A 22,063-nucleotide genomic window follows, 5' to 3' on the forward strand; every position below is an offset into this window, starting at 1 on the left:
ATCTCACAAAATAATTTATGCGAACTTAATCTCATTGACCCTCCTATTATTGGGAGAAAATTTACCTGGACCAATGGACAAGTTGATCCCATTTGGATACGTTTAGGCCGATTCCTCTACTCCCATAATTGGCCTTCCTTATTTCCCAGATCTTCTCAATTTGTTCTCCCAAGATTTGGATCCGATCATTCTCCTATCTGTCTTGACTTCGGAGATCATCTTTTGTGATCCCGACTTTTTAGAATTAAGAAATTCTGGTACACCAATCCTTAATTAGAAACTCTTATTCAGGACTGGTTGATGGAAATTAACCCTTCTGGTTGCGGAGCTTTTATTCTTTCCAAAAAACTAGCTCATGTAAAAGCCAATCTTCGCCTTTGGTCAAAGAATACCTTTAGTGCTTCAAATCTTATTAAAAAAGTTTACTTGTTGAACTAAACTCCCTCGACATCATTGGCGAAAGTAGAACTCTCTCAGTGGATGAATCCAACCGCCTATCCCAAATCCGATCGGAGCTCTACTCTATTCTAAATCAGGAGAAAATTCACTGGAAGCAGAGATCCATAATCACTTGGCTCAAAGAGGGGGACTCAAACACTAAATTTTTTCATCAAATTGCTAATGGTAGGAAAAACAAAATCATATTCCACGTATCTGTCATAATAGCCACTGGATTGAAGGTAATGAGCAAATCGGTAGAATCTTAAATGATTTTTATCACACTCTTTTTGGTACTCCTCTCCCTAATAGATTCCTACTGGATTGGCAGCATTTATTTGATTATAAGGAGAGATTAGACCTATCTCAGCTTAAATCCCCTTTCTCTTTAGATGAGATAAAACAAGCTGTCGTCAATCTAAATCCTGATAAAGCTCCAGGTCTGGATGGCTTTCCTATTTTCTTTTTTCAAAAACACTAGAGCACTCTTCAAGACACTTTAGTTAAACTTTATGATGATTTCTATGTTGGATCTCTCAACTATGAGCGTCTAAATTGGATTCACATCACTCTCATTGCAAAAATCAATGCGCCAGGGGAGGTTTCTGACTATCGCCCTATAAGTCTAATTAATTCCACCTGCAAAATCATTTCAAAGATCCTTGCTTCTCACTTGAGTACAGTGATTAGTAATCTGGTGGATGAATCCCAATCTGGCTTTATCAAGTGAAGGTGCATTGCAGATAATATTATTGGTGCTCAAGAAGTAATTTTCAATCTGCAAAAACAGAAATCACTTGGCTATGCTTTCAAAGTGGATTTCGCCAAAGCCTTTGACTCTCTTGATTGGAATTTCCTTCTTGAAGTCCTTGCTGTAAGAGGCTTTGGGTCTAGATGGCTATCTTGGATATGCACTATCCTCTGTTCTGCTAAGACCCAATTCATCATCAACGGTACTACCCAAGGTTATATCCGATGTAAAAGAGGCTTGCGACAAGGAGATCTTCTAGTCCCCCCTTCTATTTGCATTGACCGCAGATATATTGAGTGCTATGTTTTCTCATGCTCTTAGATCCAAAGTTCTAGTGGGTGTTCCTTTGAACCAAACTGTTAACATCTGCCACTTTCAATATGCAGATGACCTATTAATTTTCTCAGCAGGGGGACAAGAAGATCCCCGAATCATCAAACTAATCCTTTATGTATTTGAAGGATCCTCTGGCCTCTCAATTAATTTCTCGAAGAGCTGTTTGTATTCCACAAATTATGGTTTCCAACCACACTCCTCATCGACCAGAATCCTAAATTGTTCCAGAAAGTGTTTACCCATTACTTATTTAGGGGTTCCTCTCTCTGGGAAAAGACCAAGACGCCTAGACTGGGCTAAACTCATTGGAACGGTTCGCTCTAGACTCACTCCCTGGAAAGCAAATTACTTATCTCTGGGTGGTCATTTAACTCTCATTAACTTAGTGCTCTCAACTGTTCTAGTCTATTGGATGTCGGTTTTCAAACTCCCCGCCTGGGTGATTAAAGATATTGATCAAATTCGTAGAGATTTCTTGTGGAAAAGACCTAATTTGGGTTCTAAAGGTATTAGATTGGTTGCCTGGAATAGGATCTCCAAATCCAGAGACATGGGAGGCTGGGGAATTCTCAATCTTCAGGATTTTAATAAAGCCCTACTTGGGAAATGGTGGTGGAAACTATCTTGCAATCCAAATTGTGGTTGGGCCAAAATCATACACGCCAACTACCTAAACAGAAGCTCAAATGGAGTTTTATTTCACACTCCACCTAGAAATAACTCCTTCTTCTGGGCGGGTGTTAACTCCACTCTTTTACCCTTTCGGTCTTGCATAAACTTTAACCAGGATGACTCTCTTAACTGGGCACTGAAAAAAGTGGAAAGTTCACTATCAAATCCTTTTACAAATTCCTTATTGGTGGTGGAATGAGTAGTCCACTCTACCCACATTTATGGAAAATTCGTAGTCCTAGCAAAATAACTCTTTTTTGCTGGCTTGCTGGAGAGGATAAAATTCTCACTCTTACAAATCTTTTTAAGAAAAGGTGCAACTTTCAAAACACCACTGATACATGTGTTCTTTGTCACAAAGCCTCAAAGAAGCTAGATCATCTTTTTCTTGAGTGAACCTTCTCAAATCGAATCTGGGAAATTTTCCTTCAACTTTTTGACCCAGTCTTCCCTCCACAATCTATCCCCTCGCTCTGGACTACTTGGTTACCATCTATTAATCCTCAACTCCGAAGCATCTGGGATTTCATTTCCCAAGCGATCTTATGGAATATCTGGATTGAACGAAATACCCATATTTTTCATCTAAATGCTTTACCGTTTTACACTATTATTTTTAAATCTCCTAACATGCTGCTTTCCTGGTTTTCAACAGCTGTTGACAGTCATCAGGAGTTTCTTACCGAGGTATCCCAATGAATCAAGTGCTTTCTCAATTTCCTTAGCGCTAGAGTCTCCAACCAAATTGGCGATCCAGAGCTTGATGTAGCACAGGAGTAGGTCCCCCCACCTGTTTGCCTAGACAGGCCTGAAGTTCCAGACGGTGTTTTTCGTTTGTCTAGTGTTTATCTTTGGCTTTTTTCTCGTTATGTTGTACTTTGTTTTGATCCTCACCTCTGGTGAGAGGACTGCTCTACTATTTTCTTATGTTATTTTCAATAAGAGTAATGCTATATGGAGTGAAGCAGTCACACGAACCAGCCACACGACTGACGTGGTTGCTTCTCTCTCTGAATTTCAATTAAGTTTTTTTTTTTAAATTAAATGATATACTCACTCACTCTCTCTCTATCACGTGGCTATCTTATACGTCGCTCCCCCTCCTCTCTCTCTCTCTCTCTCTCTCTCTCTCTCTCTCTCTTGCCGCTCCCTCTCTATCACTTGAGCCAGAGCCCGGGGCTCCCCCCTCTTCTCTCTCTTGCACCACCGATCCCGACGCCGCTTCTTCTCTCTTGCGGCACGAGTGATCGGCAGTTGCTCCCCGGCAGCCGTTTCCTCTCTCTCGTCTCTCTCGTCTCTCTCTTTCTCGTATCTAGTCTCCCCTCTCTCAGTTCCTGGCTCAAGTTTGCCACTTCCCCTCTTCTCTCTCCTGCACCAGCGATCCTAGTCACCATTTCCTCTCTGCTGTGCCCACAAGCCTGGTAGCCGCTCCCCTCTCGGTTCCCAGCTCTGGTCCCCAACGATCCCGGCCACCGATTCCTTCTCTGTTGTGCCCCCGATCCGGGCAATCGCTCCCCTCTCGATTCCCAGCTCCCGTCTGGATCTGGTGGTATTAAGGTACATAATATTTAGAAATCCCATTTTAAGGTTCATAATTTTCAGTAAAAAAATATTATGTGAAATTTTAGGGTTTTACAAATCCCATTTTATGATTTTTTTTTTATTTTTGGTATAATGTTGTTTGATCTTGCTCATTAATCTCTTTGTTTCTGTGCTAGTTGTTATTTAATTTTGTAACTTGTGGCATACCCTAATTAATATAATACAGCCAAGATTATGAATTAGTCATTTCTTTCAATTAGTTGTGCTAGATATCAATTAGTCATTTCTTTCACAGCCTCTTTTCATCCAAGAATGAGTGAAATTTATTTTAAAGTAAATTCTAAAATTAGTAAATAAAATCAAATTATTGATGAATTTATTGTTTGTCTAGTTTATGTTTAGCATATACCTAAAGCAAGAACATGGAAGAAGTGGTACTTGGGTATTCTGAGCAAGGAAAAGATAATGCTGAAGTTGGATGTTCAAGTCATGAAATACATACCACAGAAAAACTGGTAGATTTGGATTTAATTGAAAATATTGTGCCAGAGGCCGGTATGATGCTTGATTCTGAAGAAGAAGTTTATAAATTGTATGTCCAGTATGCTCGGCGTGAAGGGTTTGGTATCAACAAAAAAAGCACGAGATTAGGTGATGACGAAAAATTGAAATATTACACACTAGCATGTGCAAGAAGTGGCAAACGAATATCAACTTCAAAAACTCCTTCAGCCCAAGGCTATCAACAAAGAAAATTGTCCGGCAAAGATTAATGTCATTGTTGGCAATGATGGGCGATTTACCATTTCTAGTGTTAATTTGGAGCATAATCATGCACTTAGCCCACAAAAAGCTCGTTTCCAAAAGTGCAATAAAAAAATTGATGCATATGTGAAAAGAAGACTTGAATTAAACGACCAACCAGGGATAAGTCTAAGCAAAAATTTCCATTCCCTAGAGGTTGAAAGTGGGGGTTATGAAAATTTAACATACACTGAGAAAGATTGTAGAAATTATATTGCGAAAGCAAGACAGTTAAGGCTTGGCGTTGGAGATGCCGCTGCACTTGGAAAATATTTCTCTCGCATGCAACAAAGAAACACAAAGTTTTTCCATTTGATTGACATGGATGAGGAAGGTTGTTTAAGAAATGTCTTTTGGGCGGATGCGAGGTCTATAGCTGCTTATGAAGCTTTTAGTGATGTAATTTCCTTTAACACAACATACTTGACGAATAAGTATGACATGCCATTTGCTCCGTTTGTCAGTGGAAATCATCACAGGCAGACGGTATTGTTTAGGTGCGGTTTATTGTTAAAGGAAGATACAGAAACATATGTTTGGCTCTTTAAAACTTGGCTGGAGTGTATGTCAGGCAAGGCTCCTAAATCAATTATTACAGACCAGTGTATGGCTATTCAAGGTGCAATTAGATTGGTTTTTCCAAATTCCCATCACCGCCTTTGCCTTTGGCATATCATGAAGAAAGTTCCTGAGAAGCTTGGAGGTTTAAATGAATTCAAAGCAATCAAGAACATTTTGAAATGCATCACGTATGAAGCATTGGATATTCATGGGTTTGAAGACATATATTTGAAGATGATGGCGGACTATAACATTGAGAAAAATGAATGGCTGAATTCTCTATTCAAAATTCGTGATCGTTGGGCTCCTATATATGTTAAAGGCATATTTTGGGCTGGAATGTCTACCACTCAAAGAAGTGAAAGTGTAAATACATTTTTTGATGGTTATGTTGGTCCAATGACTTCACTTAAGCAGTTTGTTGAGCAATATGATAATGCCTTGAAAAGCAAGATTGAGAAGGAGAACAAAGCTGATTTTGCTTCATTTAACTCATGTTTTCCATTGATCACTGATTGCTATTTTGAGAAGCAACTACAAGAAGCATACACAAATGAAAATTTTAAATTGTTTCAAGATGAGTTGCGAGGAATAATATATTGCAATCTAACTCTCAATGGTTCACACGGGACAGTCTGCTCAATTCAGGTGTCTGACATTGTCAAAGGGAAAGAAGGTGCATTTAGAAAGCAAGTTGTATACAATGTTTACTATAACGAAGAAGAATTTGACATTAAATGCTCTTGTTAGTTGTTCGAGTTCAAGGGGATTATATGTAGGCACATTTGCAAGGTGCTTCTTGAGAAGAATGTGAAAGACATTCCTTCTAGGTATATTTTACCACGATGGAGGAAGGACATCAAACGCATGCACACATATATACAAAATTGTTATGATGACCCACAAACAAGTGAGGAGAAACAACGGTATAATAAATTGTGCTCTCATTTTACTAAAGCCGCAGAACTTGGAGCAGAGTCAAATGACAAATACATTTTCTTGATGAAATGTGTGGATGAGGCAATTGAGAAGTTGATGGGCAACACAACTTGCATGGAAAAGTTTACACCTATGTCGTTGGAGGCGACTGATGTGCCACACCAAAAATTTTTAACTCCTTTGAAGGTGAGGAGTAAGGGTCGTCCACCATCAAAAAGGAAGAAATCAAAAGTTGAAGAAATAATAATCAGAAACAAGAAGAAGGTATTTTTATGTAGTATATTCATTACTTCTTTTGGTTTTTTTTTTCAATGCTCTTTTTTTTTGTGTGTATAACATCCATGTTATTATTGGCAGAAGGCACAAACAAAGGGAGATTTTGCACAAGATGATCATTGCATACAAGAGAGCGTGGTAATTCCCTTGTAATTGTCATTAATGTCCAAGTTACGTATTTCAATCATTTAAATTTTTTAATGATTTGTTGGACTATAATATCTTCTCTTAGGTGAATTCAAATTCTATATCGATTAATCTGGATATGCATCATAGTACTTCTCTAGGTTTTACAAGCCAATGCAATGATCCCTGATTGAGGTGAGTTGTAAGACGTAAGTATTTATTTTTGTATACAATACTTTGTGATTATGATTGTTGTTGATAAGAAAAAACTGAAATTTTGTGTTCATGTTTGTGTTCACAAGGTTTTGGGATTGACAATGTGGAAGGAGAAACTCATTACAAGAGCAAATTGATCACGAGGTTTTGGGATGAAAACATATTTGATTGTTGTACTCTTCTTATATCTGTTGTATTCTTCTTAATGTTAATGATTAGAGTTATTTTGTTGTGGTTTTAATTTTGTGTTAATTTTGTTGGGTGCAATGAGATAGTTGGTATGCTTTTGTTGGAAATGAAACACTTTTAATTTTGTTGTGTTAATTTTGAAGGTCTTTTAGTTGGTTCTCATGTTCTATATTGGCTTTGAAAACACTTTTATGTTTGAAGGATGATGAGTGGTACAGGTATATTGGAGTTGTCATATTTTGGGTCATTTTATGATATTGTCCTATGATTTGGAAGTTCAAAATTTTGGTATTTCAAGGATGGGCATTACTTCAAATTTGTGAAGGTAGGTCATGTTTGTTGTTACTACTATGATTACAAACACAGACTAATGAAGAAGTGCTCAAAAGAAAAACAAAAGTCATGTAGCTTATTGCAGTCATGTTTGTTACAAATTTACACATTCTGCTCAGATGCCCAATAGATTTTGTATCACCAGTTGTTGCATATTTTGTCTGCGTATTTTAGTTCAAGTCTTGGAATATCTGGACGTCATGCCTCAGTGGATACCTGAAGTTCACATGTCTGAATTCAATATTGCCTCTTATGCTTTCTAATTTCATCCCAGATTCATCGCTTGGATCAACAATAGACTCCCAAGCAATCACCAATCTAGATTCAATTGTATAAAGTTAAAATGAGCCAAAAAAATTAAAGTTTTAGAATATCTCAGTCAATGAATAAAATACGGCAAGTATAACAAACCTGATCAAACAATTCTTCTTCTTTTTCGTTTTCTTCCTTCAATAGTTCCCCTTCTTCTGCCATGTTGCATACACAAAATCTGCCATGTTGCATGCATAACAATATTATAATCAACCTAAAATAAAAATAACTACAAGAATCGGCCATGTTGCATGTATAACAATATTCAAAAATTAAGAGCCCCCGTAATACTTTGAGATTTTAAAACACAGAAGATGAGTATAAATATAAGTGATTTGTTTGTATGTAAACAGGGGACTAACTGGCCCCAGGGTAGATACATAGTGTTGCATACACAAAATCTGGGTGGGATTTGCAGTTTAATAGATAATGAGCACAAAGAAAAATATTCACTCAAAGAAATTTACAACCACTAAGAAGGAATGACTTCCAAACATCAGCTTTACTCATAGCGCTCATATGCAACAACCAATTTAGGTTCCATACAAGATAGGTTTTACATAAGACACATCGCAGTCCTGATATAACAATCTCAAAAATAAGGCCTCCAAGTTTCTATAGGGATAAGAAAAACTACAAACTTGTATACACTCATTCAATGAGTCCAACATGCTTGCACAAATTTCTGTTTCTGGTTCCTGAAAAGTTGGCAAATACAAAAAGGCAAACATCAGTAGTTAAAACATATTATTAACGCAATAGCAAATAGAGACAAATTTAGACAAGGTTAAAATGACCTTATGTAGAGCCTCAACCAGGGCTGGAATTATATAATTAGATAACTGCTTCATATATGATTTATCACGACCTAGTGCTTGCCTCTTCTCCACAGCTAACTTAGCTGACCGCAGTAATTCTAGCATAACTACAGACAAGAAAATCACATGCAGATCAGCAAAAGGTTATAGAACTAACTCAAAGGACAACTAAATGTTGGAATACTGAATACCTGATACAGCAGCCTTCCTAACTTCTTCATGGAAATAAAACTTGAGAAGTGGTACCAAAGTAGGAGCAACCTGAACCAAAATTTACTTCAACTGTTAACATCAGAAAGTCTCACAAAATTTAAATTGTCAAGATATGGAACCCTGCTGATCGTGGCAAACCTGATCAATCCACGGGTAAAACGCCTCCTTGAGCTCATCGGCATAGCAACAAAGCATCTTACAAGCGTTAGCTTTTTCCTCCAAAATGATAAGGACAATTTTTAACCTCACCTTATGCAAAAACTTAAACACATTAAATAGAAAATTAGTCAATGCTTTTTCATTTTTTGTGAGGGTAGTTTTTACCACAGATCCAGCTAAGCATATCATCTTTCAAAATTTAAATTCCAAGTGCAATGCCTTTGCAAACTAAATCAACTTCCAGGCAAAACAATTGATCAATAAATGCCTAGATTAGGAAGGCTGTTGTATCAGTCTACTTTGGTACCAGTCTACAAGAAGCTTTCCCGAATGTCTGGATTAGACTGAATTTAAGTCAAGAAAAAATTCAGACAATGAACATCATAGGCTCAGATCTTGCCCTCTATTCATTCACATTGATAAATCAAGGGTTGCAACTGAAGTTGCCACGCCACCCAATCTCCATACTCTTTTATAGGGCAAATCATCATGGCCACAAGAACATCTAAAAGAGTAATGCTATATAGAGCGAACCAAATAAACAAACCAGCCACATCGAAAGGATTCATGCGAATGAAAAAAGAGGCTCATATTAGAAATTTTCTCCCACCCTTCCCTCTCCCTCTACAACAATAGGAGTAGCGGTTGCCTAGTAGGCCATCCAAGCTACTACGCCGTCGTTGTAGAGAGATGAGGGCACGAGAGGTTTTTTAGGGCATCATCATTGCCTCTGTACCTAATTTCAAGGCGAGCCAAGCCTCTCGGACAAGGGCATAAAGAAGGGAGCAGTGGACGGGAGCTGGGAACCGAGAGGGGAGCGGCTGCCGGGATTGGGGAGCATATGAGGAGAAAAAGCAGTGACTGGGATCGCTGAGTGCGGAGAGAGGAGAGGGGAGTGGCGATGGACCCGAGGGAACCCGAGAGAGGGGAAACCAGACACGAGAAAGAGAGAGACGAGAGAGAGGAAACGGCTTCCGTGGAGCGGCTGCCGATTACTCGTGCCACATGAGAGAAGAAGCAGCGCCAGGTTCGGTGGTGCTCGCTTTGAAATCAGGTATAGTGGAAGCAACAGCGGCAGGAGCTGGAAAATGAGAGAACTAGGGCACACAAGATAGCCATGTGATAGAGAGAGAGTATATCATTTAATTTAAAAAAAAAACTAAATTGAAATTCGGAGAGAGAAACAGCCACGTCACCAGCCACGTCAGTCGTGTGGCTGGTTCATGTGACTGCTTCGCTCCATATAGCATTAATCTTTCAATAAAACTGTGGTTTATCCACATTTATTTCAAAAAAAAATTAATTTATAATAATTATAATATCATATAATCTTAATCACACATTAATAAATCTATATCAATATATTTATTATATATAATAATTTGCTGGGGGCAAGGATAAGGAGTCCCTAAATTTTTGGTTTTTTGGTTAAACCTAGTATCCATATCCACAATCCAACCCTAGTTTCTCAAATAAAGATTAATTGCCTTTATAATCTTTTTGACTCTCAATTTTTAATTAAGAAAATTAAATGCTAACATTTTTGGTGTGGGAACGGTTTTGAATTTATATTTGAAACGAAAAGAAAAGAAAAGAGTCATGGGATTTCAATTTTTATTTTCTTAAAATATTATTTTTTATTAAAAATATATTATATTATATTATATTATATTATATTATATGTATATATATATATATATATATTTGGTTTGGTCTTTAACCCACTAGTAAGGGAGGTGAGATTTATGAGAGATTATTCCTCTCTCAACATGCATTTTTTTTTATATACATAAGGGCACTCAAACTGAAAACTACTGCTTTAAATAGCTAAAATCCAATTTTTTTTTTAAGATAAAAGTGGATAAACTATAATTTTTTGAAAAAAAGGCAACATGGACAGAAAATAGCAACAAAAAAAATGCAAGCAATAACCCCAAAACGGAGAACACAAGAAATTCTTAAAAACAAAAAAAGATGTCCATCACCAGAGGTAATATACACAAACAAGAAAGAACACAGAGAACATAAGAGGAGGAACAGAGTCGGCAACAGACCAGGAGAGTCAAAACCCATTTGTTAAAGTCCTTTTCAAAGAGCTATTCTTTTTCAAAATAATCTTAATTACTTTATTAAATGAGATGACAATAAACACAAGGTATTTGCAAAAATTAAAAGGAAAGAATGTTAACATATATCATGCCAATAAGTAAGTCGACATTACCTTTCTTTGATATAATCGAAAATTAATTAAAAGCTTTGCTCATATATCATATTATAACAAAAGAATATTAACATTTAAACATACACAGTCCTATAAATTAACAAATTAAGTTGTAAGATTTTTTTTTTAAAACAATATATAAGTCACTAATAAATTTAAAGTGTCAGATTAGAATTAACATCCGAATCCTCCTTGGCTAGTACTTTAAACTGTTTCACTAGTCCCCTATCCATATCTTACCTCAGTGTCCTAATATTGGGTAGACTGCCTTGTCCCCAGGATTGGGAAAGACTTATATAAGGGAATAGGGCTAGAATCTCATCAAGAAAATCCAAGCTTTTATCTATTAGATGTAAGCTTACACTCATCAACTCAGTCCTCACCGTTTTGCCAACTTACAAAATGTCTATTTTTAGACTGTTTAATTGGGTCACTAAGGAGATTGACAGAATACGCGAAGATTTTCTCTTGTTTGGGCCAAACATTGATAAGTTTTGGTGCATATATACTTGTTACATGGAAGCCTCTTTGCAACCCCAAAGAGCAAGGGAAATAGGAAATCCTAAATCTTACCCTACATTTGATTTTCAAAATTGGGATTGGGAATGGGGGATGGCCATGGGCATAGGAATGGGAATGAAGTAATATATATGAAAATGAAAACTGTGTTTGGTAGTAGGTAATCAAAATGGAAATGTGGGAAAAATTAAAAAAAAGGGGGAAAAATGTAAAGTTACTTTTATATCCCTAATGTAAACAAGTGAAAATTTATATGATTGTGAATGGTTAATGATAAAATCCTTCACTCATTAAATAATTATTGAAATATTTTAATAATAAATAATTTGATTAATTAATTAGCATTTATAATTATCCATTTTACTTAAAGCAATTAAATATTTAAATTAAATTGTTGGTGCAAGTAATATCTAATTTGGCTCCATCATTAACATTTCAATTAGTTATTTATTTTTAAATATTATGCCTTTTAATTTTTATAATTAAATACGCAAATCAATTGGATCAATTTACTGTTTTTGAACTAATTTTTCATAATTACATGTTTTCATTAAAAAGTTTATTTTTATTATTATACACTTTGATTTATTCAAATTAAATTATACAATTTAGAGAACATTTCAACTCATTAAGTAACCTAATTATGCATGATAATTGATTAACCACAAAATACAAATCAAGAAATGAAGCTTTTTAGTAATAAAAATTAGACAAAACATAAAACCAATCCAATGCACTAATATAGCTGGTTCCATAAGTAAATAACCAACATCAAATCAACATAACACATTTGTTCAAAACATAATACATAAAATCTTGTAAGACATTACAAGGTGAGACATGACACTTGACACATTACACCATACATGTTTGTTATCCCCATCAATATAACAAGTTCTTATAAAAGCATGAATTAGAATGAAGACATTACAACATATATAAAGTCCATAGAAATTTCAACACTAAACTTGACATGAAATCTTCACTAATATAATTCACATTGTAGGTGGGCTATATCCCAATCTTGCTAGAAGTACATGACGAAAGGGCAGCTTCATGTTGCCCGGTAACTCCATAAAATTTTAAGCTCATCTTCATATTTTGGTAAAACCTGCAAAATAAACATCATTTCATTAATGGAAAGCCCTTCAACCATTGGAAGTATTTGACGTAGCAATTGTCACCTCTCTTCATGCTCCTCACGAGAAGCTTTTCTTGCGACAGCTTCTTCAGTCATTGATTGAAATCCCAGTCCTACTATTTCTATAAAATTTCTAAAATTTTCAAAAATTGAATCCGTAGCTGGCCTTTCTCAACGTTTTTCTTTTTTTGATGTGTTTTTTATGTACTAGTCATCATGATATTGGGCAATTGCAGTAGTTTGCTTCCTTGATAGCTTCACACGAGACTCGATATTGGGCAAGGCTTTTAAAGTGCTTTGTGGAAGCTTATCTTTTATCATTCTCTCTAATTGAACAAGATAACCACTACGAAACCCATTCTTGGCTCGCCACGTAGGATTTGTTGATAGTTCTACTAAGGCTTTAATGAGAGCTTTGTTATCATCCATTCTCTAATAGTCTTTATTTTGTCCCCTGCGTCCTATTTGTGAATCTAAATCCATACTAAACAAAGATAGGAAGATAATACATTATTTGAATTCATACATTCCTATAATAAAAGCATGAATTCATATCTTACTAACCATGTAAACAAATCTACATATACATATATTTAAATAGAAAAATAAGTTACTGCTATGTAACAAATCATTCCTATGCATATAAAATTTTAACATGTCATGTCTATCATTGGCTTCAAATCCATTCAACACAATGTTCATCCAAACATACTTTCCCATTGAATTATATAATTAATTTGAAAAGTAATTGATATTCCAATTTAGATAAACCACACCAAACTCAATGAAAATAGTTATATAAAACATTATCACATGATTACATAAACAAAAACAACAGTGTTCAAAACTTATATTTTTCATGTGAAAACATTAATGTACAGTTACAAAAAATAAAAATAAAAATGGAAGTTCGATAAGCAACACACATTACATAAAATCAAATAACAAAATTAACTTGCCTGCCACAAGTTAAACATATTTATAGCCATGTCACGCCTAAACTGAGCCCACTCATTCGTTGGATTAATGACTGCAATGTTATTGGTCTCATTTTGCATGCTCTCCTCTAGAGTTAAATTTTTCCAGTTCATTTTCTATAGGATCTTTAGCCATATATCTTCTAATAAAGTTCTGTAACAAACAACACGCATTAATGATTCGCCGTTGGGTAACAATATTATAAAAACTTAGACTTGATAGAATTTTCCAATGAATTATTAGGAGACTGAATGTTCTCTCTATTACATTCCTAGCGCTAGTGTGTTTCATGTTAAAAAACTCTTCAGGTGTACGTGGCTAACATCCATCATTCCAAGAACTCAAGTGGTATCACTGTCCTTGGAAAGGTGCAAGAAAACTAGGGCAATTTGCATATCCAGCATTTACCAAGTAGTAAAACCCTAAACAAGTAAAGATTTTTTATTAGCCAATGATTTTGGGGTTATTTTCTTGTTGAGATTTTGAAACCAACTAAAGGACAATTAATTTTCCAATGGGAACTTTTAATCCATTGCGCTTTGTTATAGCATTTCTAAAAACTCGATCACCATGAGCTGAGTCTTCCCAGCCAGATAGGACGTATATAAATTGCATGTCTTGACTACATACAAGGAGTACATTAGTAGTGATTTCAAATTTCCTTGATCTATATCATGGTCGATTAGCTTTAGGAACATTCACTCTTATATGAGTTTCGTCTAATGCTCAAAAACAATTCTACATTAAATAAAAGATGAATCCTTATTTGTAAAACAACCACATGAATTAAAAATTAAAAAAACAAAAATATAAAAAACCATATGGACTTAGAGTATTTACCGTAAACCATTTCCATGTAAAGTCAGTTCAATTTTCTGGGATTAGTTTAGCTTTCTTTAATAGGACTCCATGACAAAGAATAACTGACCTCAAAACCGCATGAAAATGTCTACTAACTATTTCTTTAAACCGGACAAAATCAAATTTAATTATCATGTTTTTCACATGATGTGCTATGATATTCAAGAACATCGCAATCATCTCTTTGACCATTACATTTCTTGTGCCTCGTAGCCCAGCGGTCGAAGTTAGTAGTTGGCATAGTCTATGAAAATTATGTCGATCCATAAGTAGTTTATCAATGCATTTAACATCACTATCATAAACCACATGATGTAGGTAGTTATATTGTTTGCGATGCCTAACAGATGATGACTCAAGCTCTTGTTCAATTCGGCTATTTCTAAGAGTGTGTCGCTTTATTGCGCATGCAATGATTACGATTTTACTATGAAGAGGAAACACATATGCATCACATATAGCTGTAGTTCTTTAAATTCATCCATATTGTCAATGTCCATATCTAGAATAGGAATTAGAAAGTATGCTAATGTTGACATACATAAATAGGGTCATATTCCATATACGTATATAATTTCTATTATAGTTATTAAATAGATTTAACAAACAAATGTATTTGGGATTTCTATTTTTCATTTTCATTTTATTCTTAATATAATCATATATAACTATCAATATATAATTAATCTAATTAAAGCAGGACCAATTGATTATTATGAAGTGCTTGGAGTTTCAATATATTCTACAGCCCAAGAGATCAAGGAGGCTTACAGAAAATTGCAAAAGAAACACCACCCTAACATTGCTGGCTAAAGGGTTGTTCATTCCCATTCTTATATCTTAAAAAAGAACATGTTTTTAATTTAACCCTTAAGGATTCACAAATGATAGGCTTTATTGAAATGGTGATAATGATTGGTAGTATTGAACATTCTCTTCAATTGAACGAATTGTATTATATTATATCAAATTATGAGATTTTTAGGGCATAAATCCAGAAACAAAAACTAATTATATCTCAAATAATCTCTCTCCAAAATACTATCATCAGTTTGGAATTGTAACACAATAACAACCTATAACAAGAAACCATGGTACACAATTAAAAACCAACTAATTTTTTTTTTAATCTCCCAAACTCATCTAACAACCTCAACTAAACTCCCCAAAAAAGTCACCAATAAAACTTACGACGTAGAAGAAGCCAAACGACCGAGAAATCAAAGTCTCCAAGCTGCAATACGACCGATCAACCAATAAGACAAGGTTATTCACAATGGAAATGATGAAGAAGTAAAGGATCTCTTCAAAGAGGCTGTCAAGGACAGATAGGCTAGGCTGTTCAGAATATAGCAACTGGGGGCAGGTGGACGGGGCGGTTTGGACAACTGTGTGGATGACAAGGAAGGAGGAAAGAGTAATCAGAAGGAGCGATTAGGGCCGGCTTGTAATAATTTCTTGATTTTTATATGAAAAGGTGTAATTTCTTGATTTTTAGAGGGGCATATTGGTACTTTTCATTAACAGGTTTAGCATTCCCCCCCAAAATTGGGGGGCTTGTTGGTTCCGGATTGTGAGGGGATGAAACCCCTCTACAAACCTGGTTTCACCTTCTTTGGTGCATACCCAAACATGAGTATGCACCAAAATTGTGAGTGATCCTCATGCCTTGGGGATCACTCCCTCAATCCAAATGGAGGGTTAATGATTTCAATCAGGCCCTATTAGGCAAATGGTGGTGGAAAATTTTGACAAAAACAGACTACTGTGTTTCTAGTGTCCTCCAAATAATGGCTCTGTATCCATCATGTATTTCCTTGCTCTAGCATGGAATCTTGTGGAATATCCTGATAAGCCCCAATTTATTGCATCCTCCCCACAAATATTGTCCGCTCTTTCAACTTAGTCCAAAATATGAAGTCTCCCTGCATTCAGGTCATGTATCGTGCTAATTATTAGGGATAAAGCCAACACCCTATTCATGTGAGATAGATGGGTCAATGGATGTGCACCAATGTATCTTTGGCTAGAGGTTTTCAAGAATGGCAAGCAACAGATAAGTATGATCAAACATCTTATCATTTTTGCTTGCCTACACTCCTTTCAGTTGACTCTATTATTTTTGAGGTTAGCTCAAGGATATCGGTAGCCCTCTCAATAGCAATGACTCAAAAAGGTGGTGCCTTAACTTAATTGTGCTATTTACAATTAAATATTTCTATAAATGCTTGAGTGATGGGACAAACATTGAATGACACATATTTGGAAGTGCCATTGTCCTCGGAAAAATAATTATCTTCATGTGGTTAACCTGAGATTATAAAAATCTCACACTTAAAATCTTGCCACAAGAAGATATAATAAGCTTCTAATTGCCACTTTTATCCTCTACCATGCAGAAACTAAATCCATGGACTACTTGCTTCTCTAGTGTCCCTTTGCTATGCATAATTGGAGCCAATATGGCTTTTTGGGATTGCTTAGCTTCCAAATTCCCTTAGGGATTTTAGGCATTCATTGAGAATCAACTTCCAATGTTCTCTCAAAGAGGCATGGGATATCTTATTTAAAGCAATTATTTGGAATATTTGGCTTGAGTGATGTGAACAAATTATTAATCTAAATTTGCGCTCGTGAGTATTGATCTTGATAAAAATTAATCACATGTTTTTTTCTTTGGGAATCTGCAACTCTTGAATAAAACAAGCTCGAGGATTTAGTCAGCAAAATAAAAAAGAAGTCTAGAATTCTTGGGGTCCCACGAAGGTGAAACTAGTGATTATTATGAATCAACATTTATTTAGGAAATGAGATAGAAATGTGGAGGCCGACAATGTAGAAATAGTTCCATCCACATTGGCTTGATTTTCTTTTTTTTTTTAGCAGTCTTGTTAATATTTTTCCTGAGTTTACTGCCACATCTAGTGGCCTATTATGTTCATTTCTTCTTACTTATCAGTATAACTTTCTGTATCTCCTACTATTATAATATGATTTATCTATTTTATTAAAAAAAATAAGTTAGAATGTAGCCCATGTGACTAAAAAAAACAATAAGCGCATGGTTAGTTTTATATTCCCTTAAATTTGTTTGGTAATGGAAAATTGGTTTAGTTGATTGTCTAACTTTAGTCAAAGAAAACGATGTTGGCCCTTCACTTAAGCATGAAAAAAAAATCATATCAAGAGCTAATAGGATGGTTTTCAATTAGGATTTTGAATAGAAAGAAAAGTAAAACAATTGTATTGGGGATCTCATCCCTAGCTACCTCGGTCCATTTCTAAGGTCTGGACTTCTTGGATCCCATCCCTACCGGATCCATTTCGTTATTTTGGGGATCTCCTTTCTAGAGCCATCTTCTGGAAACTTTGGCCAGAGAGAAATAATCGTATCTTCAACTTTCATGCCCTTGTACCTTATTCTATCATTTCCAAAATTATTTATATACTTCTTGCTTGGAATTTTGCAGCTAGAAACCCGAATCAGTGTTTCCCAAGTGACTCCATTCAGAATCTTAAGTGTTCCCTTGATTTCATGAGCGCGTCTCCAGATGACTAGACCGGCGCCACGACCCTCCCCATCCTCTTCTGCTTAGGAGTGATCCACTCCCACGGCCGGCTTAAGAAGGTCTTAAATACCAAAAGGTGGGCTTCACATTCTCAGCTGATTTTTCGTCTGCTTTAGTTCTTTTTTGCTTGTGTTCTTGTTGTTAAGGCGCACTTTACCCCTAGTGATTGCGTCTCGCCTCATCTCTATGCATTATTACCTGTTCTTCTTCTTTCTCTCATGTTCGTTCTTGTTTGTTTTTGTTCTATCTGTTTTTGTATTTCTTCTTTTAATAAATCAGTGGTTTATCCACTTTTATTATAAAAAAAGTGAAAGCATAAATTATACATAATAACAAAAGAATGATAAAATATAAATTAATTTCAATTACAATAAATAAATCATATAAAATAACATCCATGAAAATAATCCAATTCAATTACTCAAATGATGGAGACTTGAACACGTATAATAAAATTTGTGGTTTATCTATTAAAAAAAATCACTTAACTTAATTACCCACAGTTTTATAAATAATAATAATAATAATAATAATAATAATATATTATTATTATTATTATTATTATTATTATTATTATTATTATTATTATTATTATTATTATTATTATTATTATTATTATTCTTCATGCTAGACTCATAAATAAATATTCAATTTTTTACCATCACTAACACCAAATACTAATACTGGTCTAGATTGAAAAATTTATTAACCAAATTGTCATTCATTATTATTGAGAATTATGTATTTAAAAAGTAATGTTAAGAAATTATCCAAAATTTTAAATTTTACTATATATATATTTCCTGTTTTTGCATAAATTTTATGTTTTCTGCATTTTTCTTCCTCACTTGAATTTTTTTAATATGTTAGGTGATTATTTTTTTAGAAAAGTGGATAAACCATTAAATTTATTAAGAGAATGAATAAACCAGTACGAGAAAACAAAACAGAGAAGCTAAAATAATGACAACAAAAAGGAAAGAAAACAAAAAAGAAACAAGAACATCATAAAAAACAAACTTGCAAGCTAATCACCAGAGGTGAAGTACAAACACACCGAGAAATAAACATAAAACAGAAGAACACCAAAGAAGCAAGACACAGTGAATTAGCAATGTCCACCATGAAATTACATGGGAATAACTCAACTGCTAAAAAGGAGAGTCACGGATAAGGTGCCAAAGTGTTGGGGTTGTCCTCAGTATTAGTGTTCAGGAAATCCAGTGAGCATTTGAGAGAACTGACTAGCTTGGAATTCGCTGTTGTTGTGGGGTCCCGAGCAGCTGAAATCCAAAAAAGGAACATATAAATAATCTTAATGATGATTGAAAAATGAGTAAGTACACACTGTTTGAAAATTCTCCTATTTTTTTCTAGCCAAATATTCCTAAAATTTACTTAGAGAAAAAGATCTCACAACACCTTAGGGATGGAATCCAACTAGTCTAAACATCAGCAATGGACTGAGGAAAAATCTGCAGTCCATAGATCTGCCCAAGAAAGAACCAAATACGTTCAGCAAAGTTACAATTGAGGAAAAGATGATCCATAGTTTCGATAGCACAGTGACATAGGACACAGGTAGCCGTGGCACAAAGATTACAACCTTGTAAAGTGAGATTGTCCAAAGCAAGAATTTTATTGTCCAATGTTAACCAACAACAGAGTGCAATCTTACTCGGACATCTTATTTTCCAAAAAAAATTGGCTTCAATGGACAACGCAATCCACTGTCTAAGAGATAATATTTTAGGGAGCGCACAGAGAATGATCTACTGCTTTCTAAAGCCCAAATTGTAGTATCACATTGACTGTTTGAGTAACCTGGTAAGGAATTCAAGAGCGGTAATAAATGCAAAGTGGAAGCAGTCCAAAAAGATGGTTAAAGGGGAAAAGGAGTTCTGAATGAAATGCATGATGAAGATCCAAGGGGTGATGCAATCCTCAAAAAAGAAATGACCAAATATTGTTGGGAGCATTGCCTTCTAGCCAGTTATCATACCAAAAGGAAATAGAAGCTCCATCTTTCACAATAGGGGAAATGCAAGTTCTACTAACTGGGAGTAAAAAACCAATGACCAAGTGGTCTATTGGTAGCCGGGTCCCCATTAGAACCCTTCACAATGTAAGAGTTCGAATTATGGGTGAGGGCACATTTCTGGGAGTATGAGTAGTGGTTGTGTGCAGGTGGTCCTAGCGCCCCTATGTGCGTGCCCTGCCCCCATTTGCTCCGTCGAGGCTTATGCACGTCTTTGCCTTTCCTTAGTGGCCTAATCGCTCATTTTAATTAAAAAAAAAAATGGGAGTAAAAAAAAAATTAGGTAAAAAAATATTTTTTTCCTAGGTGGCAAGTGATGAAATGGCTAGAGAGAGTTTTGCTTTTAGGTAGTTAAATTGAATAGGGATGGCAACGGGTAGGGTATGGGTAGGGTATGCCAAAACCCTTACCCGTGCCGTAACCCCCTACCTCATACCCGTACTCCTTACCCAGTACCCTCTGAGGGTAAAAAAATCATACCCCTTACCCTTACTCTGAGAGTACGGGTATACCCGCATGGTACCCAGCTACCCAGTTGTTCAAATTATCGAATTAAATTTAAATAATAATAAAAAAATAAATTAATTATACATTATATTACAATATTTAAACACATCCATAAATTCAAAATTACAAGTTGATATATATTTGCTTATCTTAAATTATATAATCACATAAAAAAATGAGCGTCATTTAGGACTCAATGGTAACTCTACCTTTTTGTTTTGTTCATGTTTAACCATCTTGGTTTTTTTGTTTAAAAATTTTTTTCATATATCTACTATTTATATTTTTATATAGCTCAAATTTTATAAATATCTAGTAATAATATCTAGTAATATTTTGTTCTCATAAGTTATATCCAATTGATTTTTTTATTAGTATCTTATTTTTTTCATGATGTTCTTATAATTTTTTTATATTTGTTTATTTTTTTAATTTAATTATGATTCTTAATATATATCTAAAATTCAATTTTTGATAATATTATCAAATATAAATATAGAAATTAAATAAAAATTTAAAATAATATATTAAGAGAAAATTTGAAGTATTATTTTTCAAATTAATCACTATGAAAAATAGATATTGAGTAAATTGTGAGTAAATGTTTAGTTTTTATAAAAAAATTATATATATATATATATGAGAGGGTAAAGAGATGCAGATGCAGGGTTTTACCCGTCACCTCTCTTCAACAGGTAAGGAGTAAGGGTAAGAGTGCAGGTGGGGTAGGGCATACCCCTTGACCCGGGCACTCCAGCTCAAAAACTAATCGGGTAATCACCGTGCACGTGCCGTCCCGGTCGAAAGAGGGTAATACCCTCTTTGACCGCAGGACTGTCTCGTATACTCCGTCGGGTAGGGTACAAATTGCCATCTCTAAAATTGAATGATCTTCAAGAGTTTAATAACCGGACCGATCGGCGAACTGGTTGGCCAACCGGTTCGCGGTTCAACCGGTCCAACCGGTTCGACCGGCCGGTTCAATAATTTTCATTTTTTAATTTTTTTTTAAATAAATAAAAATTATAAAAAATCAAAAAATTATAAAAAATCCAAAAAAAATCAGAAAAAATGGGGAAAATATAAATTAAATAAATATATATAAGAAATTATAATTTTATTATTTTTAAAAACTCATTTGCCAAGTACTTTTGTTTCTGAAGCAAAGTTCTAGAGACATTGTTTTGTTTCTTGATTTATGTTTACATAGAAAAAAAAGAGAAAAAAATTAATTTTAATAAAAGCTTGATCCTATTCTATTCGGATTAAAAAAGCTTGATCCTATTCTACTCGGATTAAAAATTTAAATTTAAGTTTAAATAAAATTTGATTTTTCATAGATAATGATCCCTGTTTATCTATATATAAAAAAAAATTAATTAAAAGTTAGAGCTTATCCTCGGATAAAAAAAATTTATTAAATTTGAGTTTTATATAAAAATTTGATTCTATTCTAATTGATAATGATACTGAAAGAAAAAAAAATTAAAAAATATGTATATAAAAGCTATGTACGGATATAAAGATAAAAGAAATATAATTTT

This window comes from Dioscorea cayenensis, chromosome 4 (genome assembly GCF_009730915.1).
Source record: "Dioscorea cayenensis subsp. rotundata cultivar TDr96_F1 chromosome 4, TDr96_F1_v2_PseudoChromosome.rev07_lg8_w22 25.fasta, whole genome shotgun sequence".
NCBI classification, from domain to species: Eukaryota; Viridiplantae; Streptophyta; class Magnoliopsida; order Dioscoreales; family Dioscoreaceae; genus Dioscorea; species Dioscorea cayenensis.